General features: G+C 47.6%; 7 pseudogenes; 6 read left to right on the forward strand and 1 right to left on the reverse strand.

Annotated features, from left to right (window-relative positions):
- Positions 1-653: 653 nt before the first annotated feature.
- On the reverse strand, positions 654-772 carry LOC143949649 (5S ribosomal RNA; annotated as a pseudogene).
- A 1,772-nt stretch (positions 773-2,544) lies between these two features.
- On the forward strand, positions 2,545-2,663 carry LOC143946583 (5S ribosomal RNA; annotated as a pseudogene).
- Positions 2,664-2,984: 321 nt separating this feature from the next.
- On the forward strand, positions 2,985-3,103 carry LOC143948749 (5S ribosomal RNA; annotated as a pseudogene).
- A 101-nt stretch (positions 3,104-3,204) lies between these two features.
- Positions 3,205-3,323, forward strand: LOC143949212 (5S ribosomal RNA; annotated as a pseudogene).
- Positions 3,324-7,042: 3,719 nt separating this feature from the next.
- Positions 7,043-7,161, forward strand: LOC143949914 (5S ribosomal RNA; annotated as a pseudogene).
- Positions 7,162-12,954: 5,793 nt separating this feature from the next.
- LOC143948970 (5S ribosomal RNA) lies at positions 12,955-13,073 on the forward strand (annotated as a pseudogene).
- Positions 13,074-13,168: 95 nt separating this feature from the next.
- LOC143949769 (5S ribosomal RNA) lies at positions 13,169-13,288 on the forward strand (annotated as a pseudogene).
- Positions 13,289-23,069: the final 9,781 nt, after the last annotated feature.

A 23,069-nucleotide genomic window follows, 5' to 3' on the forward strand; every position in this document is an offset into this window, starting at 1 on the left:
TAAAAAGAAGCCTACCGCACCTAGTATTTCCACGCGGTCTCCCATCCAGGTATTAACAAGGCGCGTCCCTTTCTAGCCTCTGAGATCAGCGGAGATTGGGCGCTTTCAGGGTGATGTGTCCATAGGCAATCTCTTTGGGCACTCTCATCCCTCTTGAAAAATGCCAAAACCCTGGGAAACAAGCGAAAAAAAACAGGTCAACGCCAACAACATAAAAAGAAGAATACGGCACCTGGTATTCCAAGGCCGTCTCCCATTCAAGTACTAACTAGGCCCAACCCTTCTTAGCCTCTGAGATCAGAAGAGATAGGGTGCTTTCAGGGTGATGTGGCTGTAAGCGATCTCTTTGGGCACTCTCAACCCTCTTGACAAATGGCAAGATGATCACTTTGGGAAACAAGCGAAAAAAACAGGTCACCAACAACATAAAAAGAAGCCTGCGGCATCTGGAAAACCCAGGCGGTCTCCCATCCAGGTACAAACCAGGCCCAACCCTGCTTAGCCTCTGAGACCAAGCGAGATTGGGCGCTTTCAGGTTGTTGTGCTCGTAGGCAATTTCTTTGTGCACTCTCAACCCTCTTGACACATGCCAAGATGGTCACCTTGGGAAACAAGGGAAAATAAAACAGGTCAACGCCGACAACATAATGAGAAGCCTATGGCACCTGGTATTCCCAAGCTGTCTCCCATCCAGGAACTAACCAGGCCCATCGCTGCTTAGCCTTCGAGATCAGATGAGATTGGGCTCTTTCAGGGTGATTTGGCCGTAGGCACTCTCTTTGGGCACTCTGAAGCCTCTTGACAAAGGCCAAGATGGTCACCTTGGGAAACAAGCTAAAAAAAACAGGTCAAAGCCAACAACATAAAAAGAAGCCTACGGCATCCAGTATTCCCAGGCGATCTCCCAATCAAGACACTAACCAGACCAGATCCTTCTATGGCACCTGGTCTTCCCAGGCAGTCTCCCATCCAGGTACTAACCAGGCCTGACGCTGCTTAGCCTCTGAAATCAGACGAGATCGGGTGCTTTCAGGTTGATGTGGCCGTAAGCGTTCTCTTCAAGACACGCCCAACCCTCTTGACAAACGGCAAGATGGTCGCCTTGAGAAACAAGCAAAAAAAACAGGTCAAAGCCAACAACATAAAAAGAAGCCTATGGGCTTACAGTGGACCCTAAAAGATGGGACCCACTAGCTCTGTCATAGTTCGGACGCTGTAATGTGTTGAAGATGAACGCGTTGCCACGACTTCTGTATCTACTACAAGCCTTACCTATCAAAATACCCCAGACTTTCTTTCATGCGGTTCGCTCAATCTTTATCAAGTTCCTCTGGCGTGGAAAACATATGCGTATTGGTAGGGCAATGCTATTGCGACCGAAATTGCGGGGAGGTATTGGCTTCCCGGACCCTGCTCTTTATTACACAGCGACGCACATGACACCGGTGTTGACTGGTGCCGGTGTTCTGCCATATACTGTCCGGCCATGATATAGTGTCTGCGCCGTACTGCGCATGCGCAGTACGGAGCAGACGAAGCTTCGGAGATTTTCATGCGCGGTGAGTGGAGGTGGTAGCCCCACCATCCAAGTGGACATAGGGTTGTGAATATTAGAGGGCCCCTCGCAGGCGAGCTTCGCTCGCCACGCTTCGGGCTTGGCCTCGCTGCGCATGCGCAGTACACAGCGGACACTATCCGATGGGGGACCATATGTGATAAGACACCGGCATGGGGAACTGAAGCTATGGGTCAAGCTAGAGCAGGAGATGGTGCGGGTTCCACTGGCTGGTCTGCCTTGGGCGGGGAGGCCATTGGAGCCCTGTGTGACTACTCACCCGTTAATTGGCCCCTCGCTCGCCGAGATGGATAGTTTTTTTCACCTTTCCCACCTGACTAACTTCCCTTCTCCTATGACCCCAATTATTGGACATCCTAGATTCCCTCCGGGCCTGTCTGACCAGGCCTTTACCAGGCAAGCCCCGAAAGGGCTTCTGAGAGAAGCCCTATTTCTTGGACCCACGGGCTTGATTCCCATGGGGACCATACTGCTAGAGCAAGTACCTGTTGCATTGGATATATATATATATATTGGACCTATATGTTTCAGGGTGGCCTGCATAAAGTGCCAGGCCACCCTGTCAAAGGCCTTCTCCACGTCCGTTGACAACATAAGCAAGGGCCTTTCCTGTACATGCGCCGCATGGATTAAATTGAGGACTCGGGCCGTATTGTCTCTAGCTTCCGACTTATTTTTATTTTTTTGCTTGTTTCCCAAGGTGACCATCTTGGCGTTTGTCAAGAGGGTTGAAAGTGCCTGAAGAGATTGCCTACAGGCACATCACCCTGAAAGCACCCGATCACGTTTGATGTTGGAAGCTAAGAAGAGTCAGGCCTTGTTAGTACCTGGAGGGGAGACCGCCTGGGAATTCCAGGTGTCGTAGACTTCTTTTTATGTTGTTGGCGTTGACCTGTTTTTTTTCCGCTTGTTTCCCAAAGTGACCATCTTGGTGTTTGTCAAGAGGGTTGAGAGTGCCTGAAGAGATTGCCTATGGCCACATCACTCTGAAAGCACCCAATCTCGTCTGACCTTGGAGGCTAAGAAGAGTCGGGCCTGGTTAGTACCTGGATGGGAGACCACCTGGGAATACCAGTTATTGTAGGCTTCTTTTTATGTTGTTGGCGTTGATTCGTTTTTTTTTTTTTGCTTGTTTTCCAAGGTGACCATCTTGGCATTTGTCAAGAGGGATGAGAGTGCCCAAAGAGATCGCTTACAGCAGCATCACCCTGAAAGAGCCCTATCTCTTCTCTTCTCTGAGGCTAAGAAGGGTTGGGCCTAGTTAGTACCTGGATGGGAGATGGCGTTGGAATACCAGGTGCCGTATTCTTCTTTTTATGTTGTTGACATTGACCTGTTTTTTTTCGCTTGTATCTCAAGGTGACTATCTTGGCATTTGTCAAGAGGGTTGAGAATGCCCAAAGAGATTGCCTATGGGCACATAACCCTGAAAGCGCCCGATCTCCTCTGATCTCAGAAGCTAAACAGGGTTGGGCCTTGCTAGTACCTGGATTGGAGACCACCTGGGAATACTAGGTGCTGTAGGCTTCTTTTTATGTTGTTGGCCTTGACCTGGTTTTTTTTTCACTTGTTTCCCAAGGTGACCATCTTGGCGTTTGTCAAGAGGGTTGAGAGTACCCAAAGAGATCACCTACGGCCCCATCACCCTGAAAGCGCCCAATCTCGTCTGATCTCGGATGCTAAACAGTGTCGGGCCTGGTTAGTACCTGGATGGGAGACCGCCTGGAAATACCAGATGCCATAGGCTTTTTTTTTTTTTTTTTTTTTTTTATTTAGTAGTATGCGACATACAATGCAAAGGCAACTTCACAGAATGTGTGATACAAATAGTTACAAACAAACGATCATATTGCATGGATATCAGAGCCAATGGTAAGAAGTCCGAGGAGAATAGCACGTGTACAGCTTTGCGGTCATATCAAGATGAGATTAAAGCTCCATCTCGTTGGGATCCTCTACCACTTAAAATATTATTGATACTAGCCCTGCTACCTTCGAAGAGTTTAGATATCCATAGATAGAGGAAGAGTATTGTGTAGTAGTCAAATGGGGTCGGAACATACCATTTTCTTTTCCCTTTTTTGAGTTAAGAAGGGAAATAGTAGAACTGAAAGGAGGGAGAAGGGGAAAGAGAAGATTGGGGAAGGAAATGGCAGAAAAGGAAAAGAAGGGGTAAGGGGGTGTCGTGGGTAGAGTGGATAGGATGGGGTCCCCTCCCAGGGAGCAAGAGACGCCCTCGGCTCACCAGCTCATCAGCTGTCCAACGTTTGTAACAGCGATCTCCAACGATCACCATGAGCTTACTATGTCTCGCGGAGGTATTCTTCCGAAAAGCGAAACTGGGTCCAGTAGAACCATCTGTTCCCATGCTCCTCCGTTTTATCCCTCATTGTGGCAGTCAGGTCTTCCATTCATTCAATATCATTAACCCTTGCGAACCACTGGGTCACCATTGGAGCAGATTGCTCTTTCCACTGACTTGGGATGCAGGCCCTAGCTGCCTTGAGGAGATGTTTAAGTAAGGACTTATGATAACGCTTTATCGACATAGGAGTTAGATTGAGAAGAACTGCTGCGGGATCATTGGCTAAGGAAATGTCTGTGAACTTGTGGATGAGTCTCAGGACAGGCTGCCCGAATGTTTGTAATTTAGGGCATTCCCAGAAAATGTGGAGAATGGTGCCAGCCTGTTGCCCACAGCGACAGCAGCGGTCAGATTGACCGGGGAATATTTTGGCCAACACCACCGGTGTACGATACCAGCATGTGATCAGCTTATATGAGATCTCCTGATATTTACTGCAGAGTGACGACTTATGGGCGAAAAAGAGTATTCTGTCCTTCTGTGGTTTGGAGAATGTAGTTTGTAAGTCCCTTTTCCATTTAGCTAGGAAGGGTGGATCCGTGGAGGATTGTGCATCTGTCAGGACTAGGTAGGACCTAGAGAGGGAACCATGAATTGGGCCATCATCCAGGCAAAGTTCCTTGAAGGGGTGGAATTGTCTAGAGAAGAACGAATGGTTAGGTAGTGATCCGAGGAAATGGATTAGCTGTCTAGCTCTCCAGCTATCCAATGCAACAGGTACTTGCGTTAGCAGTATGGTTCCCATGGGAATCAAGCCCGTGGGTCCAAGAAATAGGGCTGCTCTCAGAAGCCCTTTCGGGGCTTGCCTGGTAAAGGCCTGGTCAGACAGGCCCGGAGGGAATCTAGGATGTCCAATAATTGGGGTCATAGGAGAAGGGAAGTTAGTCAGGTGGGAAAGGTAAAAAAAACTATCCATCTCGGCGAGCGAGGGGCCAATTAATGGGTGAGTAGTCACACAGGGCTCCAATGGCCTCCCCGCCCAAGGCAGACCAGCCAGTGGAACCCGCGCCATCTCCTGCTCTAGCTTGACCCATAGCTTCAGTTCCCCATGCCGGTGTCTTATCACATATGGTCCCCCATCGGATAGTGTCCGCTGTGTACTGCGCATGCGCAGTACACAGCAACACAGATTCCAAAAATTGCGAGCATGAACGGCACCTGCGCACTGAGTACAGGTTCTATCCCCACTATCCAAGTGGACATAGAGTAAGAATATAAAAGAGCCGAGCGCAGCGAAGCCAAGCCCGAAGCGTGGCGAGCGAAGCTCGCCTGCGAGGGGCCCTCTAACCACTTTCAGACCGGACCAATTTGCTGGTCAAAGACCAGACCACTTTTTGCGATTCGGCACTGCGTCGCTTTAACTGACAATTGCGCGGTCGTGCGACATGGCTCTCAAACAAAATTAACGTCCTTTTTTTCCCACAAATAGAGCTTTCTTTTGGTGGTATTTGATCACCCCTGCGGTTTTTATTTTTTGCGCTATAAACAAAAATAGAGCGACAATTTTGAAAAAAACACATTATTTTTTTACCTTTTGTTATAATAAATATCCCCCAAAAATATATAAAAAAACATTTTTTTCCCTCAATTTAGGCCAATACGTATTCGTCTACATATTTTTGGTAAAAAAAATCGCAATAAGCGATTATTGATTGGTTTGCGCAAAAGTTATAGCGTTTACAAAATAGGGATAGTTTTATAGCATTTTTATTAATAATTTTTAATTATTTTATTTTTACTAGTAATGGCGGCGATCTGCGATTTTTATTGTGACTGCGACATTGTCGGGGACCCATCGGACATTTTTGACACATTTTTGGGACCATTGTCATTTATACAGTAATCACTGCTATATAAATGCAGTGATTCCTGTGTAAATGACACTGGCAGTGAAAGGGTTAACCAGTGGGTGGCAGTGTAGGGGTTAAGTGTTCCTAGGGGAGTGTTACTAACTGTGGGGGGGTTGGGCTTTCATTTAGTGTACACTGATCTCTGCTCCAATCACATGGAGCAGAGATCAGCGTCACTAGTTGCTAGGCAGAATGAGAAAATGTTGTTTATACAGCATTTCCTCACTTCCGCGGCTCCGTGAGACGATCGCGGGGATGCCCGCGGCGATCGAGTCCGCGGGTCCCGCGACCGGACTCACGGGGGTCCCGACCAGCGCGGGAGCGCGCCGCCGGCGGCGCGCTCCCGATGGCACGGCGGCAACGAATATTGGACGTACATGTACGCCAATATGCCTGCCCGTGCCATGCTGTCGACGTACATCGTCGTGCGCTGGTCGGGAAGTGGCTAATATTCACAACCCTATGTCCGCTTGGATGGTGGGGCTACCACCTCCACTCACCGCGCAGGAGCCGTTCAGCTTCGGAGTACACAGCGGACACTATATCATGGCCGGACAGTATATGGCAGAACACCGGCACCAGTCAACCACCGGTGTCATGTGCCTCGCTGTGTAATATAGAGCAGGGTCCGGGAAGCCAATACCTCCCCGCAATTTCGGTCGCAATAGCATTGCCCTACCAATACGCATATGTTTTCCGCGCCAGAGGAACTTGATAAAGATTGAGCGAACCGAATGAAAGAAAGTCTGGGGTATTTTGATAGGTAAGGCTTGTAGTAGATACAGAAGTCGTGGCAACGCGTTCATCTTCAACACATTACAGCGTCCGAAACATGACAGAGCTAGTGGGTCCCATCTTTTAAGGTCCGCTGTAAGCCCATAGGCTTCCTTTTATGTTGTTGGCTTTGTCTGTTGTTCTCAAGGCGACCATCTTGGCGTTTGTCAAGAGGGTTAGGCGTGTCTTGAAGAGAACGCTTACGGCCACATCAACCTGAAAGCACCCGATCTCGTCTGATTTCAGAGGCTAAGCAGCGTCAGGCCTGGTTAGTACCTGGATGGGAGACTGCCTGGGAAGACCAGGTGCCATAGAAGGATCTGGTCTGGTTAGTGTCTTGATTGGGAGATCGCCTGGGAATACTGGATGCCGTAGGCTTCTTTTTATGTTGTTGGCTTTGACCTGTTTTTTTTAGCTTGTTTCCCAAGGTGACCATCTTGGCCTTTGTCAAGAGGCTTCAGAGTGCCCAAAGAGAGTGCCTACAGCCAAATCACCCTGAAAGAGCCTAATCTCATCTGATCTCGGAGGCTAAGCAGCGATGGGCCTGGTTAGTACCTGGATGGGAGAAAGCTTGGGAATACCAGGTGCCGTAGGCTTCTCATTATGTTGTCGCGTTGACCTGTTTTTTTTCCCTTGTTTCCCAAGGTGACCATCTTGGCATGTGTCAAGAGGGTTGAGAGTGCACAAAGAAATTGCCTATGGGCACAACACCCTGAAAGCGCCCAATCTCGTTTGGTCTCAGAGGCTAAGCAGGGTTGGGCCTGGTTTGTACCTGGATGGGAGACCGCCTGGGTTTTCCAGATGCCGCAGGCTTCTTTTTATGTTGTTGGTGTTGACCTGTTTTTTTCGCTTGTTTCCCAAAGGGATCATCTTGGCATTTGTCAAGAGGGTTGAGAGTGCCTAAAGAGATCGCTTACAGCCACATCACCCTGAAAGCACCCTATCTCTTCTGATCTCAGAGGCTAAGAAGGGTTGGGCCTAGTTAGTACTTGAATGGGAGACGGCCTTGGAATACCAGGTGCCGTATTCTTCTTTTTATGTTGTTGGCGTTGACCTGTTTTTTTTCGCTTGTTTCCCAGGGTGACTATCTTGGCATTTTTCAAGAGGGATGAGAGTGCCCAAAGAGATTGCCTATGGGCACATCCCCCTGAAAGCGCCCAATCTCTGCTGATCTCAGAGGCTAGAAAGGGTCGCGCCTTGTTAATACCTGGATGGGAGACCGCCTGGAAATACTAGGTGCGGTAGGCTTCTTTTTATGTTGTTGGTGTTGACTTGTTTTTTTTGTTTGTTTCCTAAGGTGACCATCTTGGCATTTGTCAAGACGGTTGAGCGTGCCTGAAAAAATCTACTATGGCTGCATCACCCTGAAAGAGCCAAATCTCATTTGATCTCAGAGCAGGGCCGGCGCTACCACTAGGCGAAGTAGGCAGCCGCCTAGGGCGCACTACCACCTAGGGCGCAACTACGGCCTCTGCCCAGTGTGAGCTCCTCTTCTGCTCTCTCGCCCCCCCTGTGGTGTTCCACCGGCGCCACCAATCCCCCATGTTTCCCGCTGAGCGCCCCACCGTACTCATCTCACAGCGCCGCTCCGGGACTCCTTTGCTCCAGCCTGTCCCTCTGGAGCTGCGCTGTGTGTCTGTGTGAGTGCAGCGGAGGGGCGGGGCTCGGCGGAGATGGGAGCTTCGAGAGGTCGGTCAGCTGACCTCCTGCCCGGCGGGGACATCATGGAGCGGGGTTGACGGCGCTGGCCTGGTCCCGGCGGGGATATGATGGAGGCGGAGCGGATGGATGGCGCTGGTGTGGCCCCGGCGGAGCGGATGGATGGCGCTGGCAGTGCGGAGGAGTCGGAGAGGCCCGGTGGGATGATGGTCGCTGAAGGCAGCATCAAAGAGCAGAGGTAAGGAGGAGGATGGATCCATTGAGCTGTATGGAGGGGGTTTGTGTGTGAGTAATGCAGGAAGTAGGAGTCAGGTAGGTCAGTGTGATGTGTGTCAGTGTCATGCCAGTGTGGTGTGTCTGTGTATGTGTCATGTCAGTGTGATGTGTCTGTGTATGTGTCATGTCAGTGTGATGTGTCTGTGTATGTGTCATGCCAGTGTGATGTGTCTGTGTATGTGTCATGTCAGTGTGATGTGTCTGTGTATGTGTCATGTCAGTGTGATGTGTCTGTGTATGTGTCATGTCAGTGTGATGTGTCTGTGTATGTGTCATGTCAGTGTAATGTGTCAGTGTATGTGTCATGTCAGTGTAATGTGTCAGTGTATGTGTCATGCCAGTGTGATGTGTCAGTGTATGTGTCGTGTCAGTGTATGTGTCATGTCAGTGTAATGTGTCAGTGTATGTGTCATGTCAGTGTAATGTGTCTGTGTATGTGTCATGTCAGTGTGATGTGTCTGTGTATGTGTCATGTCATTGTGATGTGTCTGTGTATGTGTCATGCCAGTGTGATGTGTCAGTGTATGTGTCATGTCAGTGTATGTGTCATGTCAGTGTAATGTGTCAGTGTATGTGTCATGTCAGTGTGATGTGTCAGTGTATGTGTCATGTCAGTGTGATGTGTCTGTGTATGTGTCATGTCAGTGTATGTGTCATGTCAGTGTGATGTGACTGTGTATGTGTCATGCCAGTGTGATGTGTCTGTGTATGTGTCATGCCAGTGTGATGTGTCAGTGTATGTGTCATGCCACTGTATGTGTCATGCCAGTGTGATGTGTCGTGTCAGTGTATGTGTCGTGTCAGTGTAATGTGTCAGTGTATGTGTCGTGTCAGTGTATGTGTCATGTCAGTGTGATGTGTCAGTGTATGTGTCATGTCAGTGTGATGTGTCTGTGTATGTGTCATGTCAGTGTATGTGTCATGTCAGTGTGATGTGACTGTGTCATGCCAGTGTGATGTGTCTGTGTATGTGTCATGCCAGTGTGATGTGTCAGTGTATGTGTCATGCCACTGTATGTGTCATGCCAGTGTGATGTGTCGTGTCAGTGTATGTGTCGTGTCAGTGTAATGTGTCAGTGTATGTGTCGTGTCAGTGTATGTGTCATGTCAGTGTATGCGTCAGTGTATGCGTCAGTGCCATTTTATGTGTCAGGGTATGTGTTTTCAGGGTATGTGTTTTCAGGGTATGTGTTTTCAGGGTATGTGTTTTCAGGGTAGGTGTCAGCGTGATGGTCACTGTAGGTGTCAGCGTGATGGTCAGTGTAGGTGTCAGCGTGATGGTCAGTGTAGGTGTCAGCATGATGGTCAGTGTAATTGGCAGTGTAGGTGCCAGGTGGGTTGGTGTAGGTGCCAGGTGGGTCGGTGTAATTATCAGGTGGGTCAGTGTAGGGGTCAATGTGATGTGAGTAGTGCAGGAAGTAGGAGTCAGGTGGATTAGTTTATGTGTCAGGGGGTCAGTGTAGGGGTCAGATAGGTCATGTGTAGCAAGGGCAGGGTAAGGTGGAGTCATGGGCGCAGCCGGGGGGGGGTGGCAAAATTAGGTTTTCGCCTAGGGTGTCAACGATCCTTGCACCAGCCCTGTCTCAGAGGCTAAGCAGGGTTGGGACCTGGTTAGTACCGGGATGGGAGACCGCCTGGGATTTCTCGATGCCATAGGCTTTTTTTTTAAGTTGTTGGCATTGACTTATTTTTTTTTTTTTTGTTTTATTCTTTTATTAAGTATAAGTAGAACAACATAAATATAACAGTCAACCATACAGCATGACCCAGAGTCACAATTACATGGTAACAAAAAATAGGCAGCCAAATAACTCTGGGTTCTCAGAGGGGAGTCCTAGAGTTTCATGCAGAAAAGAGAGAAACCCCACCTCCGACATGTAGTACAGTATAACTAATGCAGCTCCGTTCGGACAAATGTAATCATGGAGAACAACTGGGACCACAGCGAGCCAGCTTATCATGACCTACGTGAACCAGAGTAAAATATGAGCCGGTCGTGTCCATAACCCTGGGGTTCTTCTGGGTCCCAAAGGCTAGTAAGGAGACAAGGCATAGTCAAAAGGGAGGACGGGGGAAGAAGAGAGTGCAAAGACGGAGAGAGAAGAGGGGGGGGGATGGCGGCAGGGAAAAAAAGAAAAATAAAGACAAAAAGGGAAGGGGGGGAATGCCACCCAGGGCAGACTTGGCCTACGTAGGTAAACGTTAGATGTTCAGTCGTTTTCTGGGACAGGGGCGCTGCTCACCTCCCAAATGTAGTCTCAAGTACCAGTAAAATACCTCCAGGGCCTCCATGTAACACTAAATGCCTCTTCAGTGTTGTGAAGGGTGGCGGTCAATTCTTCCATCCGGAGAATATGATTGACTTTGGAATACCACAGCACCTTGGATGGGGGCTGAGGCTGCCTCCACAGTGTGGGAATGCAGGCCCGGGCGGCGTTCAGGAGTTGCATCGTGAGGGTTTTTTTGTATTTTCGAACAGGCTGTTTTTATTGTCCCGGTCACCTCCACCCAAAAGTTCCTCAAGGCCGGGCATGCCCAGAAAATGTGTCCCATGGTCCCCGTATCTGAATTGCACCTCCAACAAACATCCGGAATCGATCTATTCATTTTATTCAGAAGGTATGGGACTCTATACCAGCGTGAGACTATCTTGTATCCTGATTCTTGATATTGGTTTGCGATGGAAGCTTTATGTACTAATGTCAGGATCTTCCCTATCTGTTGTGGGGTAAATGTGATGCCAAATGCAATCTCCCATTTGTGGATAAATGGTGGGGTCGACTCCTCCTCCTGACTACTTAATAGGTTGTACAGGAGGGAGAGGGTGTGTTGCACAGGTTCCTTTTTGTGACAGATGGATTCATAGGGCGTCAGGTCTCTAGGAGTGTAGGGGGCCCTTTGTATGGCCAGAAGAAAGTGACGAAGTTGATAAGCATTAAACAAGTCAAGCGGAGGGTCAGAAAGCTCGGCGACAGTTTGCGTGGTCGGGAGCCCTCCCGAGGACCACACCTCTCCCAGACGCTGTTTCCCCACCACTGTCAACTGTCGCAGTTTCTTGTTGGTAAATCCCGGTGGGAAGTCTGGATTACCTATAACCGGAGTCATTGGTGACGGCAGGGGAGCAATGTGTGTGCAGCGGAACAACCTCCGCACAACAGCCAACGTAGCTCCCACTACGGGGTGATCTCTGAGGTCTTTTGGTAGGGAGGACAGGAGCCACGGGGAGGTCAATAGGGGAATGGATCCATCCTCAATCTCCATCTCCACCCACTGCTTGTGTGGGCCATTACAATGCCAATCAACGACTCTCGCTAGCAGAGTCGCTCTGTTGTATTGTCTCAGATCTGGGAGACCCAGACCCCCCTTGTCCTTTGGTCTGGCAAGCAATTGCAAACGGGCTCTGGGCGGTTTGCGCGCCCAAATAAAGTCCCGGAGCAGCACCTGCAGATGTCTGAAAAAGATTGGGGGTAACCGGATCGATAATGTCTGGAACAAGTATAAGATCCGCGGGAGGGCCGTCATTTTGAATGCATTACAGCGCCCGAACCAGGTCAGTGTTAAATCATGCCAGTTTCCCAAATCAGATTTCAGTCTATTCAGGAGAGGAAGAAAATTAAGCGGGTACAATTGCACCAAATCCGCTGCGATGTCAACGCCCAGGTAACGTATAGATTTTTCAGCTCAGTAGAATGGAAAAGCGGAGCATAGCCTCTTGGCCTCACCATCCGGGACCGATATATTCAATACAGCCGATGGTGCAATTGATTTTATAGTTTGATAGGCTGCCGTATCGCCGGAGAGCCACGAGTATATTGGGAAGCGAAATGTGTGGATTGGAGACGAAAAAAATTAGATCGTCAGCGTACGCCGCAATTTTGTGGTGTGCCGAGGGTTTGGATATGCCAGTAATATTCGGGTCATTCCGAACGTGACACATAAGTGGTTCCAGTGTCAGAATAAAAATTAGGGGAGACAGAGGGCACCCCTGCCTCGTCCCATTAGTGATGGGGAAAGAGTCCGAGCACTCTGAAAGCACCCAATCTCGTCTGATCTTGGAGGCTAAGAAGAGTCAGGCCTGGTTAGTACCTGGATGGGAGACCACCTGGGAATACCAGTTATTGTAGGCTTCTTTTTATGTTGTTGGCCTTGATTCGTTTTGTTTTTTTTTCGCTTGTTTCCCAAGGTGACCATCTTGGCATTTGTCAAGAGGGTTGAGAGTGCCCAAAGAGATTGCCTATGGGCACATAAGCCTGAAAGCGCCCGATCTCCTCTGATCTCAGAGGCTAAACAGGGTCGGGCCTTGCTAGTACCTGGATTGGAGACCACCTGGGAATACTAGGTGCTGAAGGCTTATTTTTATGTTGTTGGCGTTGACTTGTTTTTTTTTTTTTGTTTGTTTACCAAGGTGACCATCTTGGTGTTTGTCAAGAGGGTTGAGAGTGCTTGAAGAGCTCGCCTATGGCCACATAACCCTGAAAGCACCAGATCTCGTCTGATCTCAGAGACTAAACAGGGTCGGGCCTTGTTAATACCTGGATGGGAGACCACCTGGGAATACTAGGTGCTGTAGACTTCTTCTCATGTTGTTGGCGTTGACTTGATTTTTTTGTTTGTTTCCCAAGGTGACCATATTGGCGTTAGTCAAGGTTGAGAGTGCCTGAAGAAATCTCCTACGGCCACACCACCCTAAAAGAGCCCAATCTCATCTGATCTCAGAGGCTAAGCAGGGTTGGGACCAGTTTAGTACCTGGATGGGAGACCGCCTGGGATTTCCAGATGCCGTAGGCTTCTTTTTATGTTGTGGCCGTTGACCTATTTTTTTCCGCTTGTTTCCAAGGTGACCATCTTGGTGTTTGTCAAGAGAGTTGAGAGTGCCTGAAGATATCGGCTACGGCCACATCGCCCTGAATCTGTTCCATCTCGTCTGATCTTGGAGGCTAAGCAGGGTCAGGCCTGGTTAATGCCTGGATGGGAAACCGCCTGGGAATACCAGGTGTCGTAGGCTTCTTTTTTTTTTCAAATATAATTTTTTCTCCAAATAGGGGAAGACGGTCCCCCGAGTACATAATGCAACAGAGAAATACAGAGCAAAAAGCAGCTGAACAATACTTGATACAGGTATATTCGCAACTGTGAGTCTGCCTTCCATCAATCACAATGATTCGAGGCAAGTACTGTACCAAGATCCAGGGTCACACAAACCCCCAGGTCCCTCCGGCATAATCCATCCAGAGGGGGGTGTGGGGCCGTCATTCCCAATTTTCCACTCTTTCCAAAAGAGAGAGGGGGTGGAGGGGGTGAGAGATAGGGGAGGAAGGCAGAAAAGAGAAGGGTTGAAAGATCAGAAAAGGAGAAGAGGGGACGAGACACGATGGCAGCCACTGTCCAAGGGGCCAGTCAAGGAAAGCTCAGAGCACTAAGGCGATAGCAGGCGACATCCTTCCAGTGAGAATATAAAGGTATTCCAGATGTCTCAGGTTTGTTTAAAAAATTCTTGTATACCTTGTGATGTGAGGATCAAGTCCTCCATTTTTTTTAATGTCCTCTATTTTCTTAAGCCAGTGAGTAATGAAAGGGGGGGAACATTTTTTCCAATAGAGAGGGATGCAGGATTTCGCCGCATTTATCACATGACGTAAAATAGATTTTTTTGTACTTCTTAATGGGAATCTGTGAATGGTGCAAGAGAAAGAATGCAGCCTCCTCCTGGATGGAGAAGTCTGTGAATTTTTGTGTTATGCATCGGATCTCTGTCCAGAAGTCCACCAAGCTGAGGCAGGACCAAAAAATGTGCAGCAACGTGCCCTCTTCTTCTCCACACCTCCAGCATATGTTCGAGGAAGAGGAGAAACATTTCTGCAGCTTTGATGGTGTCAAATACCACCTGGTGAGAAGTTTAAAATTCGTCTCCTGTATCTTCGTGCACAGCGACATTTTGAGAGCCAAAGTGATAATGCGTTGTCTCTGTGCTGGGGAAAATTAGCAATTAAGGTCCTTTTCCCAGTTGGACAGACAGGTTAAGTGTGGGTAATCTGTTTGAGAGAGAATGTGGGCCAAAGGGCCTTCGCTCCTGCATAGAGTCTCAAACTCCGTCTGAGGGCGGGCGAACGTTTGAGGATTGGGGATGGAATGGAGAAAATGATGTCGTTGCGCCGCTCTCCAAAAAGGCAGTTGGAAAAGCCCTGTCGGATCTGTTAGGATTGAGAAAGAAGGCCATTTTCCATCAATGACGAATTTAGACGCATTGTCTAGGTTGGAATTTCTAAGTGGGTCCCCAGTTCAAAGGTTGGATGGCCACGTATAGGGAATAGGGGGGAAGTCAAAGACGTGAGTGTGTTTTGGGTAGCGATCAGGTGACTGACTTTCAACTAAGCCCCTATAGTGGGATGTGACATAAATTCTGTGGGTAAATACTTATAGCACTACATGGCGCTTCTTAGCGGAATTCGGGAGTGAGCTTAGAAAGTTTGTTTCGATTCCAGTCCAATACACGGCCCAGATGGGAGGCCAGGTAGTAGCGTCGCAAGTTAGGGAGAACCAACCCTCCCTGTTGTTTAGACAATGTCAGCTGTGACCGCTTAAGTCTGGGATTTTTGTGGGCCCAGTTAAATTGAGTGAGCAAGGATTGAGCTTGCTTAAAAAACAGGACTGGAATCTGGATCGGGAGAGCTTGGAAAAGATAAGTAAATTTAGGGAGTATGTTCATTTTAATGAGATTGCATCTGCTGAACCAGGAATGGAGGCCAGAATGCCACCCGTGAAGCAAACTGCGGATCTTAGTGACAAGGGGTGGGGGGAAGTTCAACATAAACGTACGCGCGATGTCCGGTGGAATGTAAGTACGTGAGTATATCTTACTTATCCATGCCAGCATCCGTTCACTCAGACCTATATGGCAAAGGACCGAGAACATTAATGTCCATTTGACCCGATCAAAAGCCTTCTCGACATCAGTACTCATGAAAAGACAAGGGGTCCCAGATGACTTTGCTTTACGGATCAGGGTAAGCACCTTAGTGGTGTTGTCCTTATCTTCCCTGGTGGGAATAAAACCTAACTGGTCAATATGTATAAGGGACTACAAGTGATGTGCCAATCACGTGGCGAGGAGTTAGAGAATAGTTTTAGGACCGAATTTTGGAGGGAAATGGGTCTGTAGCTCCCACATAGGCCCGGGTCTTTGCCCTCCTTAGGTATCAACGAGATGTGGGCTCTAAGGGTATCCTCAGGAAAATCCCCATTTGAGCTCAGAGTATTAAATAAATTCACCAAGCGCGGGCCGAGAATAGGGAGGAAGGTCTTAAAGTATTGTGCGGTATATCCGTCAGGGCCCGGAGCCTTACCCACCTTCGGAGGTCCCACGGCCGTCTGGACTTCTTCCAGTGTGATCGGGTCCTCCAAGTACTCCCGTGATTCCGATGAGAGGGTTGGTAGACCAGAACCGGTTACATATCTGTCTATATTGTCCTGTCCAGACCCTGAATCGGGCAGGTTGTAGAGATCAGAGTAACATTTTTCAAAGACTTCAACTATTTGGGTTGGGGTAGAGGCCCTCTGGCCATTCTCATCTATCAACTGTGGTATGTAAGAGCAAGATTTCAACTCCTTTACCGACCTGGCTAAGATTTTTCTGCATTTGTCCTCTGACTCCTACGTCAGTTTACGACAGAACTGGAGTGCCGCTTTCGCTTTATAATGGAGAAGGACAGCAATATGGGTATGGAGTGTCCCCAATTCAATCTCTAAGGTCCGTAAGGGGGTATGTTTATGTTTCGCTTCCACAGAGGCAAGTTCACGAAACAGATTAGCAAGCTGTTCCTGATAAGTACCCTGCGGAGTACTGACTTGTGAGCCTCCCAAATTATCCCCGGGTCACAGTCCTGCTTTAGTTTTCTTGGAAATAAAGGTTCAATTCCCTGGTCACATCTGCTAAAACTTCCGGTATCTGGATGAGGCTCTCATTAAGGTGCCAGAATAGAGACCTAGGTGAGGGGTAGGGAGCGAGGAGCAAGAGGCAGAAGTGTCAACCGATGGCGAAAGGGGACATTAAAGTCCCCACCTAATATCAATTGGCCCTCCCGAAAGTCACATAATCTGTGCAGGGTAGTTCTGAGGAACGTGTCTTGGTGATCATTGGGAGCGTACACAGTGGCAAATGTAAAAAGGCGCTCTCCAATGTGGCCCCTAAGAAAAAGATATTGGCCCCCAGGGTCCACCAGAGAATCCTGGAGAACCCAGGGGAGCCTGCTAGAGATCAGAATGGAGAGGAGGGGTTAGTAGAGTGGTAGACCTTAGGGAAGGATCTCGACCATAGAAAGGGGAGGCTAGTATTTTTAAAATGTGTTTCTTGTATAAAGGCCACATCAGTACAGGATGTGTTCAGTTTTCCCAGGAGGATCCACCGTTTTTCAGGGGAGTTCAGTCCCTTAACGTTTAGAGAGGTGACCTTGACTGAGTCTCCCATCGCTCCTCGGGGAGGGGGAGGGGGACGTCAGAGAAAAGCAAAGAAAGTTGAACCAAGGTAGGTTTTGGGTAGGTAATGCATGGCGGGAACTAAGGGGGAGAAAGGAAGGGCAAATGGAAGGAAAGGTAAAGGGAAAAAGAGGCCGGGCACCCCAACCCCAGGGGGAGAGGGAAATTAAGGGTTGTCCGCACTCAACAGTACAGGAAGGGTATACTAAAACAGCACAATTATGCTATAGCGCTTACCAGATGTACACTGGGTTTAAAGCGCTGTCCTACTTGGGTTATTGGGTAGACAGGTCGGAGAGGGAGCCCCCGAATCCTAGTCCCCCCAGTCCCGGCAGTGGTAAATGTCACGTCTGATACCGCTATGCAAATAAAAGACAATCAGTAACATCAAAGAAACAAAAAACAATAGTATAACCAAAACAGAGGTAGAGCATATAACTGTCAGCACTGAGGGGTCTCCTCGGCTCGCCCTAAACATAGGCATGCACGAGGGAGCCCGTCACAACAGAAAAGGCATCACAGAATGGGATCCACCACCCCCCATCCCATACCCCTAAAGTACATGCAGTCCCCGAACAAATGCATTTCTCCCTTTGGCAGATTGTCCTCTCCTTACCCCCTCTCCCCTGTCCACGCCCCGGGGGGAAAAGGGGCAGGGAAGGGGGGAAAGGGGGAGTGGAAGGGGGGAAAGGGGGAGTGGAAGGGGGAAAGGGGGAGGGAAAGGAGGGAAGGGAAGGGTGGGAAGGGGGGGAAGGGAGGGGGGAAACAGGGGAGAGGGGACAAACATGCAGAAATGTCAAGTCCTTTAGCGCACTCCCACCAGCAAACACCCGGACCCCATAAATTTCAACTCCTCCCCTCCATGGTCACCACATCAAGATGAAAGAGGAGCAGCCCTGGTCGGTGCATGGAAAATCCGGCAGGCAAGGGGCTGGGGCCACCATCCCTCCATCCAATGGGAGACTTCACCCGAGCAGCAGTCCTAGGGCCCGCCAATTAGTGTCTCTCCTGCATCGCCATTGGGGGCTGTGTAGAGCATCCAGAGGGAGGCTGGGACCGCCCAAACAGTAAGGGGTAAATCCTCCAGGGGGGTCCAGAGTCACCCTGGAGGGAAGCAGTGTCTCGTACCAATAGGCTCAATAAATAAGTCATCCAGGGTCCCCGAAAGCTGCAGAAGGCAATGTCGGCAAAGAGTAGGTGGGAGCCAGAGGGGGGGACAAGGGGCACATCCAGGGGGAGGGGACACATATGCGGGAATGTCAAGCCCTTCCAGTACAGCGCATTAGGTATCACTCAGACCCCCCAAAGTGCAACTCCCCCATCTAAGGTCAAGACTCCAGAAGGGAAGATGAGCCGCCCTGGTCTGTACATGAAAGAACCTGCTGCCAAGGGGTTGGGGCCATCATCCCTTCCTCCAATGGGAGATGCCACCGGAATGAAAGCCCTGTGTCCTGTCAAGTGGTGCCCCTCTGACAATGTCGTTGTGGTATATGTGGAGCATCCAGGGAGAGGCAGGGACCACCCAAACAGTGAGGGGTAAAGCCTCCAAGGGGGACCGGTGTCAGACAGGAGGATAGCTGTGTCTTGTACAAGTTGGTTAATTAGACAAGTCATCCAGTTTGTTCCTGTGAGCAGCGGAAAGAAAGGTCGGTAAGGATTATGAATGGGTGGGGGCCAGGGAGTGCATAAAACTGCCACCAGATGACCGGGGCAGAGAGGGCAAGGGGATGAAACTCAGATCTGGTAGGTGGGGGCGGGGGTGAGGAGTGTCCCTCATATTACTCACGTTGGCCATACCTTGAAGCTGAGCGCTCTGCATACCCAGGACGTTCTTCTGTATAATCTAGCCTATCTGTATACATTAGCCTGTCTTTTGTACACATTAGTCGGTCCTCTGTATACACTAGTCTGTCTGTATACACTAGTGTATACAGATAAACTAGATTATACAGAAGAACGTCCTGGGTATGCAGAGATGGAGGCTAGGGTATACAGAGAGAGAGGCTAGAGTATGCATACTTGCTAGTGTATACAGACGGACTAGTGTATACAGAAGACCGGCTAGTTTATATAGGGAGGCTAATGTGTGCAAAAGACAGGCTAGTGTATACAAATAGGCTAGATTATAGAGAAGAACATCTTGGGTATGCAGAGAGAGAGGCTGGGTTACACAGAGAGGCTGGTGTATGCAGACTTGCTAGTGTATACAGACGGACTAGTGTATAGAGAGGCTTGGGTATACAGAGAGCTAATGTATAAAGAGCAGCTAGTGTATACAAAAGACATCCAAGGGTATAAAGAGAGACTCGTGTATGCAGAAGACCGGCTAGTTTATACAGAGAGGCTAAAGTGTACAAAACACAGGCTAGATTATACAGAAGAACGTCATGGTTATGCAGAGATGGAGGCTAGGGTATACAGAGAGAGAGACTGTGTTACACAGAGAGGCAGGAGTATGCAGACTTGCTAGTGTATACAGATGGACTAGTGTATACAGTAGACCGGCTAGTTTATACAGAGAGGCTAATGTGTACAAAAGACAGGCTAGTGTATACATGTAGGCTAGATTATACATAAGAAGGTCCTGGTTATGCAAGAGATGAAGGCTAGGGTATGCAGAGAGAGAGGCTTGGTTACACAGACTTGCTAATGTATACAGACGGACTAGTGTATACAGAGGACCGGCTAGTTTATATAGAGAGGCTAATGTGTACAAAAGACAGGCTAGTTTATACAGATAGGCTAGATTATACAAAAGAACGTCCTGGGTATGCAGAGATGGAGGCTAGGGTATACAGAGAGAGAGTGAGGCTGGGTTACACAGAGAGGCAGGAGTATGCAGACTTGCTAGGGTATACAGAGAGAGAGGCTAGAGTATGCATACTTGCTAGTGTATACAGGGAGACTAGTGTAATACAGAAGACCGGTTAGTTTATACAGAGAGGCAAATGTGTACAAAAGACAGGCTAGTGTATACAAATAGGCTAGATTATAGAGAAGAACGTCCTGGGTATGCAGAGATGGATGGCTAGTGTATACAGATAGGCTAGATTATACAGATAGGCTAGATTATAGAGAAGAACGTCCTGGGTATGCAGAGAGAGCAGTTGGGTTACAAAGAGAGGCTAGTGTAGGCAGACTTGCTAGTGTATACCGGTGCACTAGTGTATACAGAGAGGCTTGGGTATACAGAGAGCTAATGTATAAAGAGATGCTAGTGTATACCGACGGACTAGTGTATACAGAGGACCGGCTAGTTTATACAGAGAGGTTAATGTGTACAAAAGACAGGCTAGTTTATACAGATAGGCTAGATTATACAGAAGAACGTCCTTGGTATGCAGAGATGGAGGCTAGGGTATACAGAGAGAGAGAGCGAGGCTGGGTTACACAGAGAGGCAGGAGTATGCAGACTTGCTAGTGTATACAGATGGACTAGTGTATACAGTAGACCGGCTAGTTTACACAGAGAGGCTAATGTGTACAAAAGACAGGCTAGTGTATACAGATAGGCTAGATTATGCAGAAGAAGGTCCTGGTTTATGCAAAAGATGGAGGCTAGGGTATGCAGAGAGAGAGGCTTGGTTACACAGACTTGCTAGTGTATACAGACGGACTAGTATATACAGAGGACCGGCTAGTTTATACAGAGAGGTTAATGTGTACAAAAGACAGGCTAGTTTATACAGATAGGCTAGATTATACAGAAGAACGTCCTGGGTATGCAGAGATGGATGGCTAGTGTATACAGATAGGCTAGATTATACAGATAGGCTAGATTATACAGAAGAACGTCCTGGGTATGCAGAGATGGAGGCTAAGTTATACAGAGAGAGAGGCTAGAGTACGCATACTTGCTAGTGTATACAGATGGACTAGTGTATACAGAGGACCGGCTAGTTTATACAGAGAGGCTAATGTGTACAAAAGACAGGCTAGTGTATACAAATAGGCTAGATTATAGAGAAGAACGTCCTGGGTATGCAGAGATGGAGGCTGGGTTACACAGAGAGGCTAGTGTATGCAAGCTTGCTAGTGTATACAGACGGACTAGTGTATACAGTAGACCAGCTAGTTTATACAGGGAGGCTTATGTCTACAGAAGACCGGCTAGTGTATACACATAGGCTAGATTATAGAGAAGAACGTCCTGGGTATGCAGAGATGGAAGCTAAGGTACACAGAGAGAGAAGTTGAGTTACAAAGAGAGGATAGTGTAGGCAGACTTGCTAGTGTATACCGGTGGACTAGTGTATACAGAGAGGCTTGGGTATACAGAGAGCTGTATATGTATATGTATAAAGAGATGCTAGTGTTTACAAAAGACAACCAAGAGTAGACAGTGAGGATCGTGTATACAGAAGACCGGCTACAGAGAAGCTAATTTGTACAAAAGACAGGCTAGTGTATACAGATAGGCTAGATTATACAGAGGAAGGTCCTGGGTATGCAGAGATGTAGGCTAGGGAATCCAGAGAGAGACTGTGTTACACAGAGAGGCTAGAGTATGCAGAAGAACGGCTATTTTTTTTTACAGATAGGCTTGTGTATACAGAACACAGTCTGGGGAATTCAGTGAGGCTAGTGTATGCAGAGAGGCTGGGACACCGAGACTATTGTAAAAAGAAGGCAGGCTAGTGTATATAGATTACGGGCACCTGTATACAGAAGACAGAGAGGCTAGTCTATATTGAGTGGCTGGTGTACACAGAGAGATTAATGTATACAGAAAAGCTAGCGTGTAAAGAAGACAGGACTTTATTTTTTGCTAATGCAACTACTTTTGAAACATATAAAGTGCTTTTTTCATATTTTGGTGCTGTTAAAAAGTGGTGTATTGTCAGTGGTGATATCAATGTGACAGTTAATGTGGAGAACTACAACTATTCAAAATAGAGCAAAAGAGTGCTAAGTTTATTTTGTTAAGTCATTGACTGATAGACAGTACATGGTTTATTTTGATGTAAGATAGTTTTATTCTCTACTTATAGCCGAGTTTTAGACGACTTTATTATTAGCATTATTCGCATTATTCATATATATTATGCAGAGTGTAAGTATTGCAGTGAGACGATATTGCTTTTAAAAGATTTGTATTATTATACATAGCATTGTTAGCAGACCAATAGGACAATTTACATGGCTTAATATTGCAGAGCGTAATTTATCAGGAAAGAGATTCAAAGCGTTAGTTGCAGTAGCTTCATAAAACTGAGAAATCGTTGCATTACTCTAAATTTAAAATATGTTCCGGCAGCACTGAAAAGACGATATTAGATGAGTGATCTACACATTTCGTTTACTATTTCACTATACCGGCTAAATGTTAATATGTTAATATGTGCTGTGTGTAAGGTAGAAATTTGATGGTTTAGTGTGAGCTGGTTTACCAGGATTTAGAGATAGTAATCTGTTTTTACTAGTAATAAATATAGCAAAATAACTATAACGGGTTTAAGTGGAAATACACGAAATAACAGCAACAACGTGTGTAGGTTTTTATCAATCAAGTTCATTACGTGTCTTTAATCATGTAGTGAATATACCCCAATATTGGAGCACAAGGATGAGAAAGCATAATAACTAACAGAGGATGGCATGGCAAAAAGACAAACTGCATTAGAAATGTGAATATGAATTAGAGTTGAAATGCCAATCTCAAGGGCTACGTACAGCAAGGTGTGAGCTAAGCAGCTAAATATTCTGCAATAGCAGAGATTAAGTATTGCAGTCGAAATGAGATCGGAAGCGTTAGTTGCAGTAGCTCCAAAATGACTGAGAAATCATTTCATTACTCTAAATGTAAAAGTTATCCCGGTAGCACTGAGTGGACTGATATTAGATGAGTGATCGTTCTAGTACAAATTCAGTTTCCTATAGCAGAGAGATACCAGCTAAATGTGAGACGAGCAATTAAACTGTTCACGGTAGCTTTGCATTACTCTTAATATGTGCAGCGTGTAAAGAAGCAATAAGATGGTTTTGTATTATCCTAAAATTAGCAGTATACGTAATAAAGGTGAGTAGGTAACCTGGATTTAGACATAGCAAACTCTATAATCTAATTTAGCAAAATTAGAAAAGATAATATTGAGAC

This window comes from Lithobates pipiens, unplaced genomic scaffold, assembly GCF_037356315.1.
Source record: "Lithobates pipiens isolate NorthernLeopardFrog02 unplaced genomic scaffold, aLitPip1_a1.2 Scaffold_30, whole genome shotgun sequence".
Taxonomy (NCBI): Eukaryota; Metazoa; Chordata; class Amphibia; order Anura; family Ranidae; genus Lithobates; species Lithobates pipiens.